A 22,057-nucleotide genomic window follows, 5' to 3' on the forward strand; every position below is an offset into this window, starting at 1 on the left:
TGCTGGGGAAACCTGAGTTTTAAAATGGCTCCCAGGGTCTAGATGGAAGCTTCCTGCATGAATCTGCACACAAAATTTTCTCTTCTGATGAGCTTCTGCTGAGATATCTTCTTGGAGACCTGTTGGGCTGGATCCAGAATGCGTTTCACTGGTGAAAAGGAACAGGAGGGTCTACTCTTGCCACATTCAAAGGTTATGTTGGCAAGGTTCCCAGCTCCAGTTTGGGATGTAATTGGAGATTTCGGGGGCTGGAGGTAGAGGAGAAGGAGGAGGTTTAGGAGACAAGGAACATCCAGCTTCCAAAGTGTTGGAACTGCAACCAGCAGGAGATTTGGTGAAGCCAGCCTTGAAAGGCTGTTGTTAAGCTCTTTAAGCAGCTGAGCTGTACCTGTGTGCTCACTAGTGACATCAAGTGGTCACAGGTGAGGTTGCGATGGAAAATTCCAAGCACACATCCTGGGGATTCTTTTGTGTAAGGTGGGCTCCCACCGACTATCTCTTTAGGCAGCTAATTTCACTGCTGAAGCTGGCCGTGGTTCTCTGACCACATCAATCTTTCCCATCTAACACTAACCCAGTGCAAACAGGTGACCTAGGGTGAGGGGAGGGAGCTTGGCAAGCAGCTACTCCTCTGGAGAAGGAGGGGTGTACCCTGCAGTAAATTGTCCCCACGCTACTCACATGCTGGGCTGGGGGAGACACAGAGATGAGGCCTTAGAATTTGAACTGGCAGCTGAAGTCCTCATACTCCCAACAAGTTCTCCTTTCCTAACACCATGGGGTGGCAGTGTGTCACCCAGAGAGCAACCCTTTTTTGCAGCCCCACTGGAATTGGCAAGTAGCCAGAAAAGGGGGTAGGCAAGGCGGAATGCCATGAGTGGAGATCCATTGTGGGTGAGGGGAGATGTTCCTGACCTTGACAGACCAAGGGCTTTTGATAACCTACGAGCAGGCTCTGGGGCCGGCATTTAAGGACATAGCTGGGATCCCTTTACAAATCCCAAAGGAGGGGATTTCTTTCTTTCTTGGATTTATATACAGTCATCCCAACAGATGAGCTCTGGGTGGTTCATAAAAAAAATCAAATTAAAACATCCCTGGTATGCTTTACCATTAAAACATCCATCAAACTGTTAAGATAACAAAGCCTGAGGGACTGCATAACTGACTAAACCTTCCCCACACACAATACTTTTATTGGCATAAAGCAGGTTAGGACAACAATATAGGCTAGATATCAGGAAAAAAAATTTCACAGTCAGAGTAGTTCAGCAGTGGAATAGGCTGCCTAAGGAGGTGGTGAGCCCCCCCTCACTGGCAGTCTTCAAGCAAAGGTTGGATACACACTTTTCTTGGATGCTTCAGGATGCTTTGGGCTGATCCTGAGTTGAGCAGGGGGTTGGACTAGATGGCCTGTATGGCCCCTTCCAACTCTATGATTCTATGATTCTATGATTCTGGGAATAGACTATACCTCCCAAAGAGCACTTTGATCAGCCAATACAAGCCAGCTGGTGATCCCCAGCCTTAGAGAAGTATGTCTGGTCTCAACCACAGCAGGGCCTTTTTGGTCCTGGGCCCCACCTGGTCGAATTAGCTCCCGGAAGAGCTAAGGGCCCTACAGGAACTTTTCCAGTTCTGAAGGGCCTGCAAAACAGAGCTCTTCTTCCAGGCTTTTGGTTGGGGCCAGTAAGCAACTAAATGACACCATCTGAATGGTCCCTCCCTCCTGAGTGGGATGTTGTGTCCTGATCTGTCCTGACCCCAACTTGGGGGAATGAGCTCCCGGAGGCGTTCGACGGGACATGCAAAATGGAGCTCTTCAGAATCCCCCAGAATTTCCACCAAAATGCCCAATGGGAGCAGCTGGGGTGAGCCAGAATTTAAGGACTGGACAACTCCCAATTATGGCTTGCATGTTTTACTAGGAGAAGACAACAACCAGTCAGGTAAGCAGGGGCCACAAAGTCCCAAATCAAGGTCTGGAGATGCAGGCCTGGCAAGAAAGGGGCTGCCAGCACATAGGATTTCTGCCTCCCACCTCTTTTTTAAGCCCAACACACAACTAATCATGAATGGCTGCCTCAGCCTTCAGTCTGGCTTCTGCAAAGAATCTCAGAGGCCAGTTCTTCCCTGGGCAGCCAACCTCCTGCTTCTGTGCCTTTCCTGTCAGTCAAAGTGCTGCTTCTTACAACATTGTTCTTTAGGCTCAGCAGACAAGGGTGGAGAGCCAGCTGCTGCCAGGGCTTCTGCCACAGGGTGTGGGTCAAAAGGAACAAAGTGCTGGAGGGTTGAAGAGGATTGTGATTCAGGCTCTGGGCTGGGTTCCCTAGACCTATGGAGAGACAGCAGGGAAGTGACACAAGATTATCCTAGAATTCTAGAGTGGGAAGGGGGCACACAGGCCATCTAGTCCAACCCCCTGCTCAGTGCAGGATCAGCCTCAAGCATACAGGAGAAGAATCTGTCTAGCTGCTGCTTGAAGACGGCCAGTGAGGGGGAGCTCCCCACCTCCTTAGGCAGCCCATTCCACGGCTGAACTAGACTCCTAGAATCCTAGAGTGGGAAGGGGCCACAAAGGCCTTCTAGTCCAGCCCCTGCTCAGTGCAGGATCAGCCTCAAGCATCCAGGAGAAGGATCTGTCCAGCCGCTGCTTGAAGACCCCCAGTGAGGGGGAGCTCCCCACCTCCTCAGGCAGCCCATTCCACTGCTGAACTAGACTCCTAGAATCCTAGAGTGGGAAGGGGACATGCAGGCCATCTAGTCCCACCCCCTGCTCAGTGCAGGATCAGCCTCAAGCACCCAGGAGAAGGATCTGCCCAGCCGCTGCCTGAAGACCACCAGTGAGGGGGAGCTCCCCACCTCCTGAGGCAGATAAGGATCTGTCCAGCTGCTGCTTGACCATTCCTCGAAGACCGGCTTTTCCGTGCTGCTGAATATGTGATCCTAAGTTAACATACAAAACTGTCTTCTACTGACTCAGACCCTGGGTCCATCAAAGTCAGTATTGTCTACCCAGACCAGCAGCAGCTCTGCAGGGCCTCAGGCAGGGGTCTTCCCCGTCATCTCCTGCCTCGGCCTATGATTGGAGATGCCGGGGATTGAACTGCTTTCCCTCCTGCTCAACAGGAAACCAGGGCTAAAAGCTGTTGTGGGTGGGTACATGGGGGTAGGGTCCTACTCCCCTCCCTTTCATACTCCGACCTTCTTACCCAGGAGACCCAAAGCCGAGGACCATTTTGCGTCCCCCCTCCCTCAATTCCTTCCCTTTGACATGAGGCTGATATTGCCCGACTCTTTCCTCCCAGCCAAACCTTATAAAGACCCCCCCTCCCCGCCCGCCAAAGTGCAGAAGCAACTGCTGTTTCGAAAATCCCCAGGCCTTATTAACATTTACCTGAGCGGTTAAGAGCTTGATTTATTGCATTAAACACACTTGGCTCCCCGCATTGTTTTACGCCCTGGCCTGTAATTCCTGTCCCTGGCTTTCATAAAATGCCTCTTTCTTTGTGGAGGGAGATTGGGGAGTCATTATTGGCTATTAGAGACCTTTGTATTTGTGTGTGTGTGCGTGTGTGTGTGTTTGTGTGTGTGGGTTCCTACGGCATTTCACTCCTCTGACTGCAGCAATGTTTATGACATTGTGCAGTGCGTTGCCATGGCGAGGACCGTTCGGGGCGCAAAGGAACCGAGTGAGTCGGCGAGCAGACAACTTGCTCGGCCGTAAGTGCGGCAAAGAAATGCAACAATGAGATCTTCGCAGCTACTTAGGAAACAATTTAGCGGGTTTTCTTTTTCTTCTTTTCTTTTCTTTTTTTTTTATTTGACAATGCAGGCCTCCTTTGCCTCAGCATCACGGACGCTGTTGGTGTCGTAACAGAGAAGAAAGTTCTTTTTCTTGAGAGAGGAGGGTTGGTTGTTGTTCCCCCCTCACACACACACACACAAAACACAAAGGAAAGTGCTGCTTCCATTCAAAAGCACCGGGGGGGTGGGGGGTGTTCAATACTTGGGAATTGATTCTGGTTTTACTTGCCGAAAACGAAACCAACGTCAAGGAACGGAGGACGTAAGAAGAACACAACGGCCTTGCGAGGCGGGTTTAAAGGCCTTTCTAATCCTCGCGCACACACACACAAATGGTGTATCGATAGCTGGGGGAAGATGTGGAGAAAGGGTGACAATCTCCTCAGAGGCCTCAGCAAAGGGACTGATTTTCTGAGGGTGGACCCAATCCATTCCAAGCGTATGACTCCTTGCGGGGGATTCCTTCTTCTCCCTCAACCCCCCCCCCCCCAAAAAAAAGACCGATATGTGATTTGCCTGGTTTTACCCATTTTTACAGATTAAACAGCAAGAGAGGAACAAATCTGCTGGAAAGAGTTTGAGTCAGAAAATAACAATAAAATCAGAGTCCAAAAGCACCTTTAGAATAATAATAATAAGAAGAGTTGGTTCTTATATGCCGCTTTTCCCTACCCGAAGGAGTCTCCAAGCGGCTTACAATCGCCTTCCCATTCCTCTCCCCACAACAGACACCCTGTGGGGTGGGTGAGGCTGAGAGAGCCCTGAGATTACTGAAGAAGAAGAAGATTTGGTTCTTCTATGCCACTTTTCTCTACCCGAAGGAGTCTCAAAGTGGCTTCCAGTCGCCTTCCCTTTCCTCTCCCCACAACAGACACCCTGTGAGGGAGGTGAGGCTGAGAGAGCCCTGAGATTACTGCAGAAGAAGAAGAGTTGGTTCTTCTATGCCACTTTTCCCTACCCGAAGGAGTCTCAAAGTGGCTTCCAGTCGCCTTCCCTTTCCTCTCCCCACAACAGACACCCTGTGAGGGAGGTGAGGCTGAGAGAGCCCTGAGATTACTGCAGAAGAAGAAGAGTTGGTTCTTCTATGCCACTTTTCCCTACCCGAAGGAGTCTCAAAGTGGCTTCCAGTCGCCTTCCCTTTCCTCTCCCCACAACAGACACCCTGTGAGGGAGGTGAGGCTGAGAGAGCCCTGAGATTACTGCAGAAGAAGAAGAGTTGGTTCTTCTATGCCACTTTTCCCTACCCGAAGGAGTCTCAAAGTGGCTTCCAGTCGCCTTCCCTTTCCTCTCCCCACAACAGACACCCTGTGAGGGAGGTGAGGCTGAGAGAGCCCTGAGATTACTGCAGAAGAAGAAGAGTTGGTTCTTATATGCCACTTTTCCCTACCCGAAGGAGTCTCAAAGTGGCTTACAGTCGCCTTCCCTTTCCTCTCCCCACAACAGACACCCTGTGAGGGAGGTGAGGCTGAGAGAGCCCTGAGATTACTGCAGAAGAAGAAGAGTTGGTTCTTATATGCCACTTTTCCCTACCCGAAGGAGGCTCAAAGCGGCTTACAGTCGCCTTCCCTTTCCTCTCCCCACAACAGACACCCTGTGAGGGAGGTGAGGCTGAGAGAGCCCTGAGATTACTGCAGAAGAAGAAGAGTTGGTTCTTCTATGCCACTTTTCCCTACCCGAAGGAGTCTCAAAGTGGCTTCCAGTCGCCTTCCCTTTCCTCTCCCCACAACAGACACCCTGTGAGGGAGGTGAGGCTGAGAGAGCCCTGAGATTACTGCAGAAGAAGAAGAGTTGGTTCTTATATGCCACTTTTCCCTACCCGAAGGAGTCTCAAAGTGGCTTACAGTCGCCTTCCCTTTCCTCTCCCCACAACAGACACCCTGTGAGGGAGGTGAGGCTGAGAGAGCCCTGAGATTACTGCAGAAGAAGAAGAGTTGGTTCTTCTATGCCACTTTTCCCTACCCGAAGGAGGCTCAAAGCGGCTTACAGTCGCCTTCCCTTTCCTCTCCCCACAACAGACACCCTGTGAGGGAGGTGAGGCTGAGAGAGCCCTGAGATTACTGCAGAAGAAGAAGAGTTGGTTCTTCTATGCCACTTTTCCCTACCCGAAGGAGTCTCAAAGTGGCTTACAGTCGCCTTCCCTTTCCTCTCCCCACAACAGACACCCTGTGAGGGAGGTGAGGCTGAGAGAGCCCTGAGATTACTGCAGAAGAAGAAGAGTTGGTTCTTATATGCCACTTTTCCCTACCCGAAGGAGGCTCAAAGCGGCTTACAGTCGCCTTCCCTTTCCTCTCCCCACAACAGACACCCTGTGAGGGAGGTGAGGCTGAGAGAGCCCTGAGATTACTGCAGAAGAAGAAGAGTTGGTTCTTCTATGCCACTTTTCCCTACCCGAAGGAGTCTCAAAGTGGCTTACAGTCGCCTTCCCTTTCCTCTCCCCACAACAGACACCCTGTGAGGGAGGTGAGGCTGAGAGAGCCCTGAGATTACTGCAGAAGAAGAAGAGTTGGTTCTTATATGCCACCTTTCTCTACCCGAAGGAGGCTCAAAGCGGCTTACAATCACCTTCCCTTCCTTTCCCCACAACAGACACCCTGTGAGGTGGGTGAGGCTGAGAGAGCCCTGACATTACTGCAGAAGAAGAAGAGTTGGTTCTTATATACCGCTTTTCCCTACCCGAAGGAGGCTCAAAGCGGCTTACAGTCGCCTTCCCATTCCTTTAAGACCAACAAAGATTTATTCAAGGCATGAGCCTTTGAGTGCAAGCCCTCTTCCTCAGCACTCGAAAGCTCACGCCTTAAATAAATCTTTGTTGGTCTTAAAGGTGCTTCTGGACTCTGAGTTTATTGTGCTGCTTCAGACCAACACGGCTACTCATTTGAATCAGAAAATAACATCATCCTCTCCTCTTCCCCATGACACCTGTGGATATTTTTTAAAAAATCTAAATTTTATTTTAAGAAAGTACAGAAAAGAACATAAGAATAGATACATATGTTCACAGATTCCTCCATTCCTCCTCCACTCTGAAGTTGTTTTGGAAAGTCAATTAAGAAGGTAGTCCGTATAGAAAGGCCACTGTTCATAATATTCTTCCAGAGGTTTTTTTGTTGACCAATATAGTAAGTTTTGCCAGACTTGATAGTTCAGCCATTTTATCCATCCATGATGAGACAGCTGGGATCTCTGTAGATTTCCAAATCTTAGCCAGTATTAACCTCGCTGCGGTGGTGGCATGAAAACAGAACGTTCTAGCTTGAGGCTGTAAAACTTTGGGACATATACTCAATTTTTGATGTAAAAACATATACTGCAGCAGCCGTGGGGAAAGTCTTTAAGATGTGCAATGGACAAATGCAACGGAAATCATAATGGAAGTAATCAATAACCGGCAAAATTTAAAGTACATAGAGAGACATGGCAGAAAGTGAAGAGGAACTAAAGAGCCTGTTGATGCGGGTGAAGGAGGAGAGTGCAAAAGTTGGCTTGAAACTCAACATCAAGAAAACAAAGATCATGGCATCCGGCCCTCTCAATTCCTGGCAAATAGATGGGGAAGAAATGGAGGTAGTGACAGATTTTATTTTCCTGGGCTCCAAGATCACTGCAGATGGGGACTGCAGCAAAGAAATTAAAAGACGCTTGCTCCTGGGGAGGAAAGCTATGGCAAATCTAGACAGCATCCTAAAAAGCAGAGACATCACCCTGCCAACAAAAGTGCGTTTAGTCAAGGCTAAAGTTGGACCATAAGGAAGGCCAAGCGTCAAAGAATTGAGGCTTTTGAACTCTGGTGCCGGAGAAGACTCTTGCGAGTCCCTTGGACTGCAAGGCGAACAAACCGGTCAGTCCTAGAGGAGATCAACCCTGACTGCTCTTTAGAAGGCCAGATCCTGAAGATGAAACTCAAATACTTTGGCCACCTCATGAGAAGGAAGGACTCTCTGGAGAAGAGCCTAATGCTGGGAGCGATCGAGGGCAAAAGAAGGGGACGACAGAGAATGAGGTGGCTGGATGGAGTCACTGAAGCAGTAGGTGCAAACTTAAATGGACTCCTGGGAATGGTAGAGGACAGGAAGGCCTGGAGGATCATTGTCCATGGGGTCGCGATGGGTTGGACACGACTTCGCACATAACAAACAAACAAACAAAATGAGAGACATGAGCTGTAGTTTGGTGTAGGGGTTAGGAGTGCGAGCCAGGTTTTATTCTGCACTCCCCCACATGCAGCCATCTGGGTGATCTTCGGCTCGCCACGGCACTGATAAAGCTGTTCTGACTGAGCAAGAATATCAGGGCTCTCTCAGCCTCCCCTCCCTCACAGGGTGTCTGTTGTGGGGAGAGGAAAGGGAAGGCAACTGTAAGCCGCTTTGAGCCTCCTTCGGGTAGGGAAAAGTGGCATATAAGAACCAACTCTTCTTCTTCTTCTAAACACGTAGGAGGCCAGGCATGAGGTACAGCTGGAGGATAACAGCTAACAGTTGTGTTGCCTGTATGCTTGAGGCAGGTCTTGCACAGAGCAGGGGGTTGGACTAGATGGCCTGGATGGCCCCCTCCCAACTCTATGAATCCATGGTTCTATGGTTCTACTCCTGTGCTGAATTGTGATATCACCGTTATTTTTCAGACAATCTCAAAGCAACATTTTCATCTCTTCGAGATCTTTAATTTGATGTTAAAAAATTGAAAAATCTTAGAAACAAACAAATCCCCCTCCAGCATTTTAATGTTTGATTTTTTCACATATTTGTTATGCAACAATTGGATTCTCGCAACTTTTTTCTTCTTTTTCTTCTTCACCCAGAAGAACAGCCAGCCGTGACGCCCCTAGCAAGCTCAAAGAAACAGAGAACAAATTTCTTCTGAAACTTAGAAGACAGAATCATAGAACAATAGAGTTGGAAGGGACCTCATGGGTCATCTAGTCCAACCACTTGCCCTATGCTGGACATAGATAGATCTTTTATTTTTATGTATTTATATCCCACTTTTCTCCTTGATCGAAGCAGTTCTTCACCGACTTCCTCTCATCCCCACTTCATCTCCTCAACAACAATCCTGTGAGGGCCGGCGAGGCTGAGACATTGTGAGAGGGCAGAAGTCACCTGGCAGGTGTCCATTGTTGAGAAGGTGTGCTTTAAGGAGGGGACCTCAGCAGGGTATAAATGCTACAGAGTCCACCCTCCAGAGCAGTGGTTCTCAACCACCCTAATGCCGCGACCCCTACAATAGGGGTGGCATGCGCACATGCATACATGCTGCCGTTGCTCCTGCTCACTGTGGCAATCACCATGGTGCTGGCCTCATCTGCCCAGCCTCGGTGATCTCCATGAGCTTCCATGAGCTCCGAGGCGGCACGAAGGAGGCCAGCGCCAAGCTGCCGAGCTGTCTCAGTGACCCCTGGGAAAGCGCTAAATGACCCCTCGAAGGGTCGCGACCCCGATGTTGAGAACCTCTGCTCCAGAGCAAGCCTTTTCTCCAGAAGGGACCCATCTCTGTCACCAGGAGGTCAGCCGTAATTTTGGGAGACCTCCAGGTCCAGCTTTGAGGTTAGAAACACCAGGAAGGAACAATAGCAGTTCAGCAGGTGATTCCCGGATACCTTTGCTTGGCTGCATCTTGCTGCACGTTCCATTGTATCAGTCTTTGCAAATCCCCTTGTAGATGAACTGCAAAACACAAGGGCACTTATTAAAGCCATATTTCACTGCGTTTGTCCTCAGTAAGGGTTTTTTTGTTGTTGTTTTTTGTTTTCGGGGAGGGGCTCCCAGGCCACTTTATAACGAAAACAGCAGACACATTATTTTGGGGGAAGGACCTGTGAGACGGAGCTCTTCCACCAGGTTTAGGGCTGAGGCCAGCATCCGCAGAATATTAAACATCAATTGGCCCTTCCCTGCCAGTACGTCCCCTTCCTTGGATCTTCTCCTCAAGGTAGGACTCATCAGATAACCGGCTCCACATATATAGCAGCTGGACGATCATGAGCTGTTAGTTTAACTCAGTCTTTCTCAACTTTGTTTTACCAGTGAGAAACCCCTGACACAGTCTTCAGGCTTTGAGAAACCCAGAAGTGGCACGATCGTATGGAATATGGTTGGGAAGCAGAGCTGTGGACACGCCCACCTAAGGCCCCTCCCCTTCCCAGCCCTTCTAGGCCCATCACTGGCCATTTGGGGAGGGGGTGGGTCGATGTGACCATAGATGGTCATATCACCCGATAACTGTTTAATACATCAGCTTAGGGCTGATCCTGCGTTGAGCAAGGGGTTGGACTAGATGGCCTGTATGGCCCCTTCCAACTCTATGATTCTATGATTCTATGATTCTATGATTTTTTAAAATATACTTAAAATTAATTAGCTCCAACACATTTGGGGGAACCCTTCCAGGGCCATCGAGAAACCTCAGGACTTCACAAAACCGTGGTTGAGAAAGGCTGGTTGAACTTCACTGGTATAGACTAGAGCAGAGGTAGTCAACCTGTGGTCCTCCAGATGTTCGTGGACTACAATTCCCATGAGCCCCTGCCAGCAAATGCTGGCAGGGGCTCATGGGAATTGTAGTCCATGAACATCTGGAGGACCACAGGTTGACTACCGCTGGACTAGAGAATGTTTTTACTGACTTTTTAAAATGGGTATTGATTGCTATGCTTTTATCTTGTGCTGTATTGTTTAAATATTGTAACCTGCGCCAAGATGACCGGATCAAGAGGGGCAGGCTAGAAATACAAATATAAATGCATGAGCAAATGAATGAATGAATGAACGAACAAACAAACAAACAAATGAATATTAGAAGGCAGCCAGCAACAAACTCAGCTTAATTTGGGATTTGAAAGGCTTGTGTGCTTTACCCCTATAAAATGTTTATGCCCTGTGTATATAGAACTACCCGTTCTGCAAAATTTGGATAATGCACTTCCAAGGCACTTTAGAAAGATATGCCTAAGGACTGCCTCAGGAGGTGGGGAGCTCCCCCTCACTGGCGGTCTCCAAGCAGGGGCTGGACAGATCCTTCTCCTGGATGCTTGAGGCTGATCCTGCACTGAGCAGGGGGTGGGACTAGATGGCCTCGATGGCCCCTTCCCACTCTAGGATTTTATGAGTCCAGTTCAGCAGTGGAATGGGCTACCTCGGGAGGTGGGGAGCTCCCGCTCACTGATGGTCTTCAAGCAGCAGCTGGACAGATCCTTCTCCTGGATGCTCTAGGCTGATCCTGCACTGAGCAAGGGGTGGGACTAGAGGCCCTGTGTGGCCCCTTCCTACTCTTTGATTCTAAATTCCCCTGCTTCACCCAGGAAACACACATGAAGCTGCCTTATACTGAATCAGATCATTGACCCATCAAAGCTAGTATTACCTCCTGAGTCTGGCAGCAGACCTTTCACCTCACCTGTTGCCTGGACCTTTTGACTGAAGATTCAGGGGATTGAACCTGGGACCTTCTGCATACTGAGCCAAGGTTCTGTTCCTGAGCACAGCCTGTCTCCTCTCAGCACTGGAAATAGGGGGGGGGTATCAGCTGTGGGCTCTTTAAAACATCCATTCATTTAAAAATACCTTATTCCAGATGTTAAATTTCCTCCACACAGATGTTAGCCCAGGGATAGCACCTTATTTGTACTTCTGGACTTATCTTTACTCTGTGATCTTTTGAACTACGTGCTGCATGGTCGCCTATCTGAACCATGGAGTCGCCCAGGACGACTAAGCCACCGGGACATTGCCTCTTGGTTTTATAAGGTCACCCTCGGAATGATAAACTCCAGAGTTTTCTTGGGAGACTACCAATATTGGCGACGGAAGAGGGTATATTCAGCGGCGGGAGGGCTTCATATCGCAAACAATATCATCTCCTGCAGAATTACGGCTTTCCAACTTGATCAAATTTTCATATGTGCCGGCCCGGTGCTTTGAAGGGGCATATGATTCTTTCCATTTAAAGTAATAACGGGATCTTATGAAGTGCTGGGTGACAGAGGGGGAAAACACAGGGCCCAGCCTGCAAAAAGCTACTGCAACACTGCCCTCTAGGCACCGCGGAGTGAATGTTAGGTGGTCCTAAACTGAGACGAAGAAGCAGGAAATTTGGCTTTGACCCTCCGTTTTTGAATACCTGAAGCGGCTTCCCATCGCCATCCCTTCGTCTCCCCACAACAGACGCCCTGTGAGGTGGTAGAAGAAGAAGAAGAAGAAGAAGAAGAAGAAGAAGAAGAAGAAGAAGAAGAAGAAGAAGAAGAAGAAGAAGAAGAAGAAGAAGAAGAAGAATTGGTTCTTATATGCCGCTTTTCCCTACCCAAAGAAGGCTCAAAGCGGCTTACAGTCACCTTCCCTTTCCTCTCCACACAACAGACACCCTGTGAGGGAGGTGGGGCAGAGAGAGCCCTGAGATTACTGAAGAAGAAGAAGAAGAATTGGTTCTTATATGCCGCTTTTCCCTACCCAAAGAAGGCTCAAAGCGGCTTACAGTCACCTTCCCTTTCCTCTCCCCACAACAGACACCCTGTGAGAGAGGTGGGGCAGAGAGAGCCCTGAGATTACTGAAGAAGAAGAAGAAGAATTGGTTCTTATATGCCGCTTTTCCCTACCCAAAGAAGGCTCAAAGCGGCTTACAGTCACCTTCCCTTTCCTAGGTAAAGGCGCAGGGAGGAGCAGGGAAGCAAGGAAGCAAGCCCAGCTCTCCAGATTAGAAACCACCGCTCTTAACCACTATGCCAGGATGTAGTGGTTTAAGAATGTGCGGGGCCCTAGCAGAATACAATTGCAGGGGGAGCAGCCAAACTGGGGCAGAGGGGTGCCCTGCAGTGGAAAGAAGAGTCAGTCTGATTGTCCTTCGAGAGGGAAACGGAGGGAGGAAAGAGGCTGCAGCCCTGATCCATGAGGGGATCCCCTGGAAGTGTGGGTCCCATGGCTGGCTGTGGATGCCAGGGCTGGATTCAGCTGTCTAGCTTTACACGGGATTTTATCACCCTCTGTTTTCACACACACACAACACGAGAGTTCCAGCTGGAGTAAGAATGCACATTAGCGGGATGTTGCTTAAGCTTTCATCTTTGCTTCTCCCTCCGCACACCATCTGGCAACTCAACAGCTGGAAAGAGATGTTACCTACTTGTGCAAATGGGAAGACAGTTAAGAGCTCTAGAATGGCTGTACATTAACTGGAGAACTGTTGGCTTACGGTTAGAAGAAGTGTTTTCTTATATGCCACTTTTCTCTACCTGAAGGAGTCTCAAAGTGGCTTGCAGTTGCCTTCCCTTTCCTCTCCCCACAACAGACACCCTGTGGGGTGGGTGAGGCTGAGAGAGCCCTGAGATTACTGAAGAAGAAGAAGAAGAAGAAGAAGAAGAAGAAGAAGAAGAAGAAGAAGAAGAAGAAGACCTTTTCAGACATGGCTGCAGCACAGCTGGCACTCGACCACACAGGGGTCACTGAAGTTGGGGAGGGTCATCTACTGTTGTTGTCGGACTGGGAGGGGCCATAGAGGAATGTACTTGACACGACAGGGAGTTGTATGGAAGGGGCAGATATTCCCCATCCCCAATCTCAGAGTCCTCCTTTCCATAGATTGCTGATCACTTTTTCCTCCATGGAGAACCTCAGGAACAGAACAAGAAAAGGAGGCTCTGAGATCCCTAGTAATGCCTTGCTGGAAGCGGACTCCAGTGGGCTGGCAGGATGGGGTTGGTGCCTGAGGTATACAGAGGATGGAGGACGCCTTCCCCTCTCCCCAGGTCTAGCATCCTTCTGCACCCACTTTCAGCCTCATGGCACAGAAAGCTGTTCACAATTAGGAAGGGTGGGAGGGTATAAAATATGGAACGCCAGCTGAAGCACCCAGTACCTAAGCTTGGGCTGAGCAGAGAGATGGGAAGGCTCTGAGCTCTGAGTCCACTGAACAGCAAACCCCAGCAGGGGAGAGGAGGGAATATGCTCTGCTAATTGGCTTTTAACAAATTCCCTGCCAGCAGAAGCAAGAGTGTGGAGCAGTGCTGAGGGCGTATATAGCATTTGGATCCCATAGAGCAGAATGGGAAATCTGTTATTGGCAGCCAGCAGTTTCAACCTTGGAGGGCTCTTGCTGGCACCTTTAGGCTGTAGAATTCCGCCCCTCTGTTACTTAGGAGTTTCAGAAACAATTTAATTGAATGGAGACAGTCTATCTGAAAATGTATCCATTCACAAACCACCACAAACAGCTAGAAACAACACCAAAGTTTGTGGAATATTCAGGCCGGTTGCCATTCCACAAACTTCGCTTTGTGAACCACGAACTGGGTAAAATGTGTGATGAACTTTGTGAGCCGGCTTGTGGCACAGCATGCTGAACATGATTGCCATGTGGTTAGTGATATCCGTGACTGCAATACATTATATGAAAGCAAAACGAACAAGGAAAGAAACAAGAAGACCATTGTTGCGCATACCACTTTGGGACTGCCCTGACCTGGATGGCACGGGCTAGCTTGATCTCATCAGATATCGGATGCCAAGCAGGGTGGGCTCCAGTCAATACCTGGATGGGAGACGACCACCAAGGAAAGCCAGGGTTCCCATGCAGAGACAGGCAATGGCAAACCACCTCTGTCCATCTCTTACAGGGTTCACCATAAGTTCGTAGTGACTGGAACGCCCTTTCCACCACCACCATCAAACCAACTTTGAACTGAGCATGAAGGAGGTTTCATAGAATCACTGAATCACGGAAGGGACCTCCTGGGTCATCTAGTCCAACCCCCTGCACTATGCAGGACACTCACAACCCTCTCTCTCATCCACTGACACTCACAATTTTCTTTCCAGCCATTTTTTTTTTAATGCGAGACGATCGATACATCTCAAACACTGCCACTCTGCAGCGGAAACTCTTCGGAGCGCACTAAAAATGTGTGCAAATTTATTCAAAGCCTTCCAGTCCCGTGCTAATATATTCCAAAGCATCCTTGGCCATGTCTCACCTCCAAGTAAACTTTCCTTTCCTCGGGGGAAGCAGCGGCTTCTTTACCTCTACCCAGGCTCCTTCGGCTTCCTCCACGGCCCTCCCTTCCCTTCCCTTCTCCTCCCGAGCCATCCTCTCCCCCCTCCCCACTTCCCATCCACCCAGCTGCAGTGCTTGTCTCCAAACCCGGCATCAAGGTCGTTCCTTCTTTTTATTTGATAAATTAAAAAGCTTTCAGGCCGGCTCGCGTCGACTCGCTTTGGCGTTCCACTCTTCAGACGCGCCGCGTGAAACGCCGCAATCAGGCTGACAACACAGCCAATCAAGGGCTGACCTGGACACGGTTACCCAGGCAACCCGCCACCGGAGCCACACAAAGGAGACCCTAATAGAACAGAGGAGGAAACTTCGCGTGGGGTTTTTAATGCGGCGTTCGCGAGATTTGTTTTTCTCCAGGACTTTCATGCTGTTGTTTAATATATATATATATATATATATATATATATATATATATATATATATATAAAATGAAAAGGGGGATAGGGATTCCATAATCCTTGCAAAAAGAATTGCACATCTCAGATTCCAAAGGATAGCTTTCTGTCCCCCTCTAGTGGCCGACTGGAAAACCGACAAAAGGATAGATGCAGGGCTGTAGCTGATAAAGGAGGCATGCACGTGGAAGATGATGTCTTGCAGACCAGTGGTCCCCAACCCCCGGTCCGGGGACCGGTAGCGGTCCGTAAATCAGTCGGTACCGGGCCGCAGCTCCTCCTCGTCCTCCTCCCTGGCAGCTGCCTCCGGGGCTGCCCTGCCACCAGATCACCTTTGGTGCTCTCTGGTGGCCGCCATGGCTGGGGCTCCCCCTCAGCGTAGCACTGCACAGCTGCTGCTGGCAGTGCCCCCCAGTGGGCGGTGGGAAGTCAGGGGTGCTGGTGGGAAAGCAAGCGGAGCAAGCGCTCAGGAGGCAGCGGTGACGTCCCTCGGCAAAAGACTACCCCCCCCCCGGGCCTCAGTAGAATTGTCAAGCATTGACCGGTCCCCAGAGATTAAAAGGTTGGGGACCACTGTTGCAGACAATTCTGTTGGGCTTGACGGTGACCCCGGACTCAGTTTTTCTCCTACCAATAAGATGAGTTACTCAATAAACTCAGAGTCCAGTAGCACCTTTAAGGCCAACAAAGATTTATTCAGGGTGGGAGTTTTCGAGTGCAAGCACTCTTCCTCAGACTATGATTTCCTTACATCAGTGGTCCCCAACCTTTTTATCACCGGGGACTGGTTAACGCTTGCCAACTTTACTGAGGCCCGGGGGGGAGGGTGTAGCCTTTTGCCGAGGGATGTCACCGCCGCCTGAGCCCCTGCTCTGCTTGCTTTCCCGCCGGCGCCCCTGACTTCCCGCCGCCCACTGGGGGGCGCTGCCAGCAGCAGCTGCACAGTGCCACGCCGAGGGGGAGCCCCAGCCATGGCAGCCACTGGAGAGCAACAAAGGTGAGCCGGCGGCAGAGTGTCAGGGCAGCCCCCGAGGCAACAGCCAGGGAGGAGGACGAGGAGGAGCCGCTGCCTGGTACCAAGTGATCGACGGACCGATACCGGTCCCCGGACCGGGAGTTGGGGACCACTGCCTTACATGACAGTGGAAATATAAAAGCAAACATTAATTCTGTTACGTTAGTAAATGTAAGAACCAAATACAGCCAATGACAATTCTGTGTCAAAACAGCCAATCAATCCCCTGGAATTCAGTGGTAGTTCACAAAAACATAGCAGAAATAAAACCGCACGTGTCAGTGATCAAAGGCTCTCACCTCACCACATGCTGCTTGCCCCATCTGTCTCCATACAAGTATGAAACATTCCTACAAGGGAATTGCTGGTAACTATCTTATCCCAAGGGCCTTTAAATTCTGAAAGCTACGGCTCTGACACTGTTTTTCCCAAGGTCCTACTGCCTGAGTCCAACTTTTTAAAAAACGTGAAGAGTCCTTAGTGGATCCAGTCTTTGGTTCTGTAGTGGTTCATGGATTCTACAGAGCAAGCCAGATGTGACAGGGGAAGGACCATGAATGGATCGCCATAGTGGTTTTTTGCATGGACACAACAGAGGACCTCTCCCATATTTGGATCAGTTCCACAGTGGTGGGATTGGTGGGAAGTGTCATCACCCTGCAGCAGACTTATGGTGACTTCCCTCATGGGTTGTTTCAAGGCAAGAAAGTAATAGAGGTATGTTAGGAATGCCTGCCCCTGCATAACCACCCTGCACTTCCTTGGTGGTCTTCCATTCAAGTGCTAACCAAGGCCAACCTTGCTTAGTTTCAGACACCTGGCAAGATTGGGCTATTCTGGGCCACCCAGGTCAGGAGCAGGAAAGGGAGTTATAAGGCTTATCCCATAGGATTTTGCTAAACCAAGAAATTTTTGAGATTGCCAGCTCTGGCTTGGGAAATTCCTAGAGAGTTTTGAATGGTGCTTGGAAAGGCCAGAGTTTGGAGAATGAAGAATGCTATTAGGGATATGCTGTCACTCTAGGACATCCTTATGTCCTAGAATCTATTGTATATCATAGAGCACGGATTCCCAGCAGAGGTTTCAGGGAAGACTGAGGTTCTGCATCAGCTCCCCAGGGATTCCATGGTCTGGATGTGGCAACTCTAGCAATGCAATGACATTAATAGATGACAGTCAAAAGTAGGTGGAGATGAGGTGAGGTTAGAAACAACAATTCTGATGGTGTAGTAGAAGAGGGAGAGGCCTGGCAACATCACTTCCTGCGACGTGGCCTGGTTACATCTGATGGAAGTGTCTGGGTGATGTCACTTCCAGGGGCATGACAGGGAGGCATGACCAGCTGACATCACTTCTGGGGTTCCTTGAAGCTCAGAAATTCTTCCAGGGGTTCCTCCATGGTCAAAAGTTTGAAAAAAAATGTTGCCATAGGGCCTGTAGATATAATACATATAATACAGGGTGATTGATCTAATGCTATCGGTGAACTGATAACATCTGTTGGGCCCCGCACTACAATGACCCATCAGAAATACCTAAAGGAGAACATCTGGGGATAGTTGCAGTCTAGTATGACTGGACAGCTGCCCTAATTATGATTTTAAATGCTTTGAAAGATTGTTAAAGTGTTTTAAATATTAATGAGAATAATTTTTATTATTGATTGTATTGTGCTGATGTACTATGTCGTTCACTGCCCAGAGCCAGTTCTGGGAGGGCAGTATGCTATCATCATCATCATCATCATCATCATCATCATCATCAAAGTTAGCTTGGTGTAGTGGTTAGGAGTGCGGACTTCTAATCTGGCATGCCAGGTTCGATTCTGCGCTCCCCCACATGCAACCAGCTGGGTGACCTTGGGCTCACCACTGCTCTGATAAAACTGTTCTGATCGAGCAGTGATATCGGGGCTCTCTCAGCCTCACCCACCTCACTGAGTGTCTGTTGTGGAGAGAGGAATGGGAAGGCGACTGTAAGCTGCTGTGAGACTCCTTTGGATAGAGAAAAGTGCCATATAAGAGACAACTCTTCACAAGCATTCACAAGCAACTGAACTGATCAATGAACCGCTGGCTAACTTTTCCCGACCAGCGAACGCATCATGAGCTGAACAAGAATCTGTATTAATTATTTGGTTGCTGTGATACATTTATCTCTTGACCTGTGAATGGGTTATAATTAGCTTCTTTATTTTTTTTAAAAAACAAACTTGCATCTTATTTCACTGGGGATTTATTTAAAGTGACTTTTCAAGCAATTCACTATGCCGTTCATTGTTTTAAATGGGCGTAGAACTGGCCTGAAAAACATGACTTAGAGAATCATAGAGTTGGAAGGGGCCACACAGGCCATCTAGTCCAACCCGCTGCTCAACGCAGGATCAGCCCAAAGCATCCTAAAGCATCCAAGAAAAGTGTGCATCCAACCTTTGCTTGAAGACTGCCAGAGAGGGGGAGCTCACCACCTCCTTAGGCAGCCTATTCCACTGCTGAACTACTCTGACTGTGAACATTTTCTTCCTGATATCTAGCCTATATCGTTGTACTCGTAGTTTAAACCAGTGGTCCACAACCTTTTATCACCGGGGACCGGTCAACACTTGACAATTTTACTGAGGCCCGGTGGGGGGGTAGTCTTTTGCCGAGGGACGCCACCGCTGCCGTGCCTGCGTGGTTGCACCCGCTGTCACGCTGCTGCTGGCACCGCCCTCCCCCCCCCCCGCGGCATGGCGCTGGCTGCGCCCTGCGAGAAAGGCCACCGAAGTGGCCAAATTGCACAACCCTACTCCTGCCAGTGCACTTGATTTCCCGCCGCCCGCTGGGGGGCTCTGACAGCAGCAGCTGCGTACTGCCATGCCGAGGGGGAACACCAGCCATGGTGGCCGCTGGAGAGCACCAAAGGTGAGCCGGCGGCAGGGTGGCAGGGCAGCCCCCGAGGCAGCAGCCAGGAAGGAAGACGAGGAGGAGCCGCGGCCCAGTACCGACTGATCTACAGACCAGTACCGGTCCCTGGACCAGGGGTTGGGGGACCACTGGTTTAAACCCATTATTGTGTGTCCTTTCCTCTGCACACAACGGAAACAGGGTTGTAGTTCCCCAAAGCATCAGTCGAACTCTCCAAACATGTTTACATTATCCCCTCTCAGTAGAACAGCCTTTCTCAACATTCTGCCCCTCTGCTCCCCCAATTCCCTCCAACTCGCCAACTTTGCCTGGGGGGGGGGAAATTGAATGGGGAGTAGCCTGATATCCCAGCTATTCCAAGGAGGGGGGTCCCTGATTTGACTGCCCGGGCCTCAACTGACTAACTGACGGACGAGCTCCATCTTGCAGGCTCTGCAGAACTGTGGAAGCTCAGGCAGGCCCTCAGTTTTTCCGGGAGCTCATTCCACCATGTGAGGGCGAGGACCCGTGGAATTTATTGTTCATATGATTGTTGTTATTCACCCTGAGCCTTCGGGGAGAGGCGGGATATAAATAAAACCATTTAAACTTACAAATAAATGAATGAATAAAACAGCCCCAGGAAAATGGACCTGTGTGTTTAGCCCCACTAATTAAAAGTCGCTTTGGCTAATTAATCAGCCGATGCCACGGTTGATTAGTGTACCCATTAAATTGATCAAAGTGTGCCGCTGTCTTCATTTTATCATCAGTCGGCTTAAGTATACGGCTTGTTCGAGCCACTTTAGCGCCAGCGCACAAAATACCATGCGTGTGTGTATGAGCACGCATGTGTTTGTTCATTATCTCGAGCAAAACTGAAACAAGCGATGGGAGAAAATTGACAAAAAATTAAATAGCGGGGAAAATCTTCCCTCCCCCATCGTGTACAAGCAGGCAGATAAAAAATAAAGAATGCTTTAATACCAGGAATTGTACCCCATTACAATGAGAAACCCTTTAATTATGTTGTAAAGGTCTGGTATTCCAGGGAAATGTCATTTCAAAATAAACTTCTAATAGTTAATTATCAGTGATATTTAACTTGTGGGGGAAATTAAATATCACCGCATACCTCTGTGATCATTTTATTGCTTTTATAGACATTTCAATGTTTTTAATGGTTTCCAAGTAACAATGAAGGGGGAAAAAACGGCTGGCCGTTAAAAGGATCGGAAAGAAGGCATCTTCACCTGTGCTCTGGCCTTTTCCTCTGGAAGATATCTTTCAAGAGAATAAAAGGAAGGAGAAGTAGAGTCACTAGTGTCCTCTAGGACAGGGCTGGCCAATTGTGGCTACCTAGTTGTCCATGGACTAAAATTCCGCCTGGAGGGGATTGTGGGAATTGTAGTCCATGGACATCTGGAGAGCTAATTTGGCCACCTCTGCTCTAGGAGACAATGAGGAATCTTGTTTGTGCTGAAAACTGCTTGGCAAACATCAAAATCACAAGATGTCATAGTCCCATTGTATACGGCACTGGTCAGACCACATCTGGAGTACTATGTGCAGTTCTGGAGGCCTCACTTCAAGAAGGACGTAGATAAAATTGAAAGGGTACATAGGAGAGTGACGAGGATGGTCTGGGGCTAAGGGACCAAGCCCTATGAAGATAGGTTGAGGGACTTGGTAATGTTCAGCCTGGAGAAAAGGAGGTTGAGAGGGGACATGAGAGCCCTCTTTAAGTATTTGAAAAGTTGTCATTTGGAGGAGGGCAGGATTGTGTTTCCGTTGGCTGCAGAGGAAAGGACACGCAGTAATGGGTTTAAACTACAACTACAACGACATAGGCTAGATATCAGGAAAGCTTTTTCACAGTCAGAGTAGTTCAGCAGTGGAATAGGCTGCCTAAGGAGGTGGTGAGCTCCCCCTCACTGGCCGTCTTCAAGCAAAGGTTGGATACACACTTTTCTTGGATGCTTTAGGATGCTTTGGGCTGATCCTGCGTTGAGCAGGGGGGTGGACTAGATGGCCTGTATGGCCCCTTCCAACTCTATGGTTCTATGATTCTATGAAAATATAGTTTTGGGAAGGGACTGTGGTTCCATGGTAGAGCTTGTAGGCTTTGCTTGCAGAAGATTCCCGGATCTAGCACACGGATCCCCCACATAGTGCCCCAGGGCTCATGGTGCCTTTCAGCACATTTCCTGGTGTTCACCAAATGTTTTGATAAGCTGTTGTGCCCAGGCGGAATAATGTCCAGGAAGTCCTAAAGGATCTGGGACCGGCATATCTATGGGACTGCCCTTTCCACCACTTCCCCCCAAAGAGCAGTGAGGTCATCTGACCAAACTTGTTGAGGATCCCTGGCCCAAAGGAAGTGAAACTGGCCTCAACCAGGCCCAGGGTCTTCTCGGCCATGGCCCCAACCTGTTAGAATTCAATGCTGAAAGAGATCATAGCCCTTTTGGACCTTAACCCACAAGTCCCACAAGACAGAGCTGTTCAACCAGGTCTGTGACTGAGTCCCTGATAGATCACCAAGAAATGATGGACTCACTGCTGAAAATGAGGAAGATATGCCCTCCGAAGGTTTTAACCCCAAAGTAGTTGAGATTAGGCTTGTGCACCAGGGGCCTGATCCATGTGCTTCTTCTGGGTAGTGATCCTTCCCATTGTGGGTCTCCACGAACCATGGGGTGAGTGCAGCAGAACTAAACTAACTCTCTTGCAGAAATTAGTATGGCTGTTGTGATGCGTGGGAATAAATTTTTCTGTTGAAGCTTTTTTTTTTTTTTTTTACAGCACAATCCTAGGGAGATTTCTTCTGCAGAGAATTAGACTGTGGCATAATTGATAAAATTAAGAACCAGGGATATTTAGTGGATTGCGTTCATATAAGTTCTCGTACAGGGTCC

This window comes from Paroedura picta, chromosome 5, assembly GCF_049243985.1.
Source record: "Paroedura picta isolate Pp20150507F chromosome 5, Ppicta_v3.0, whole genome shotgun sequence".
NCBI classification, from domain to species: domain Eukaryota; kingdom Metazoa; phylum Chordata; class Lepidosauria; order Squamata; family Gekkonidae; genus Paroedura; species Paroedura picta.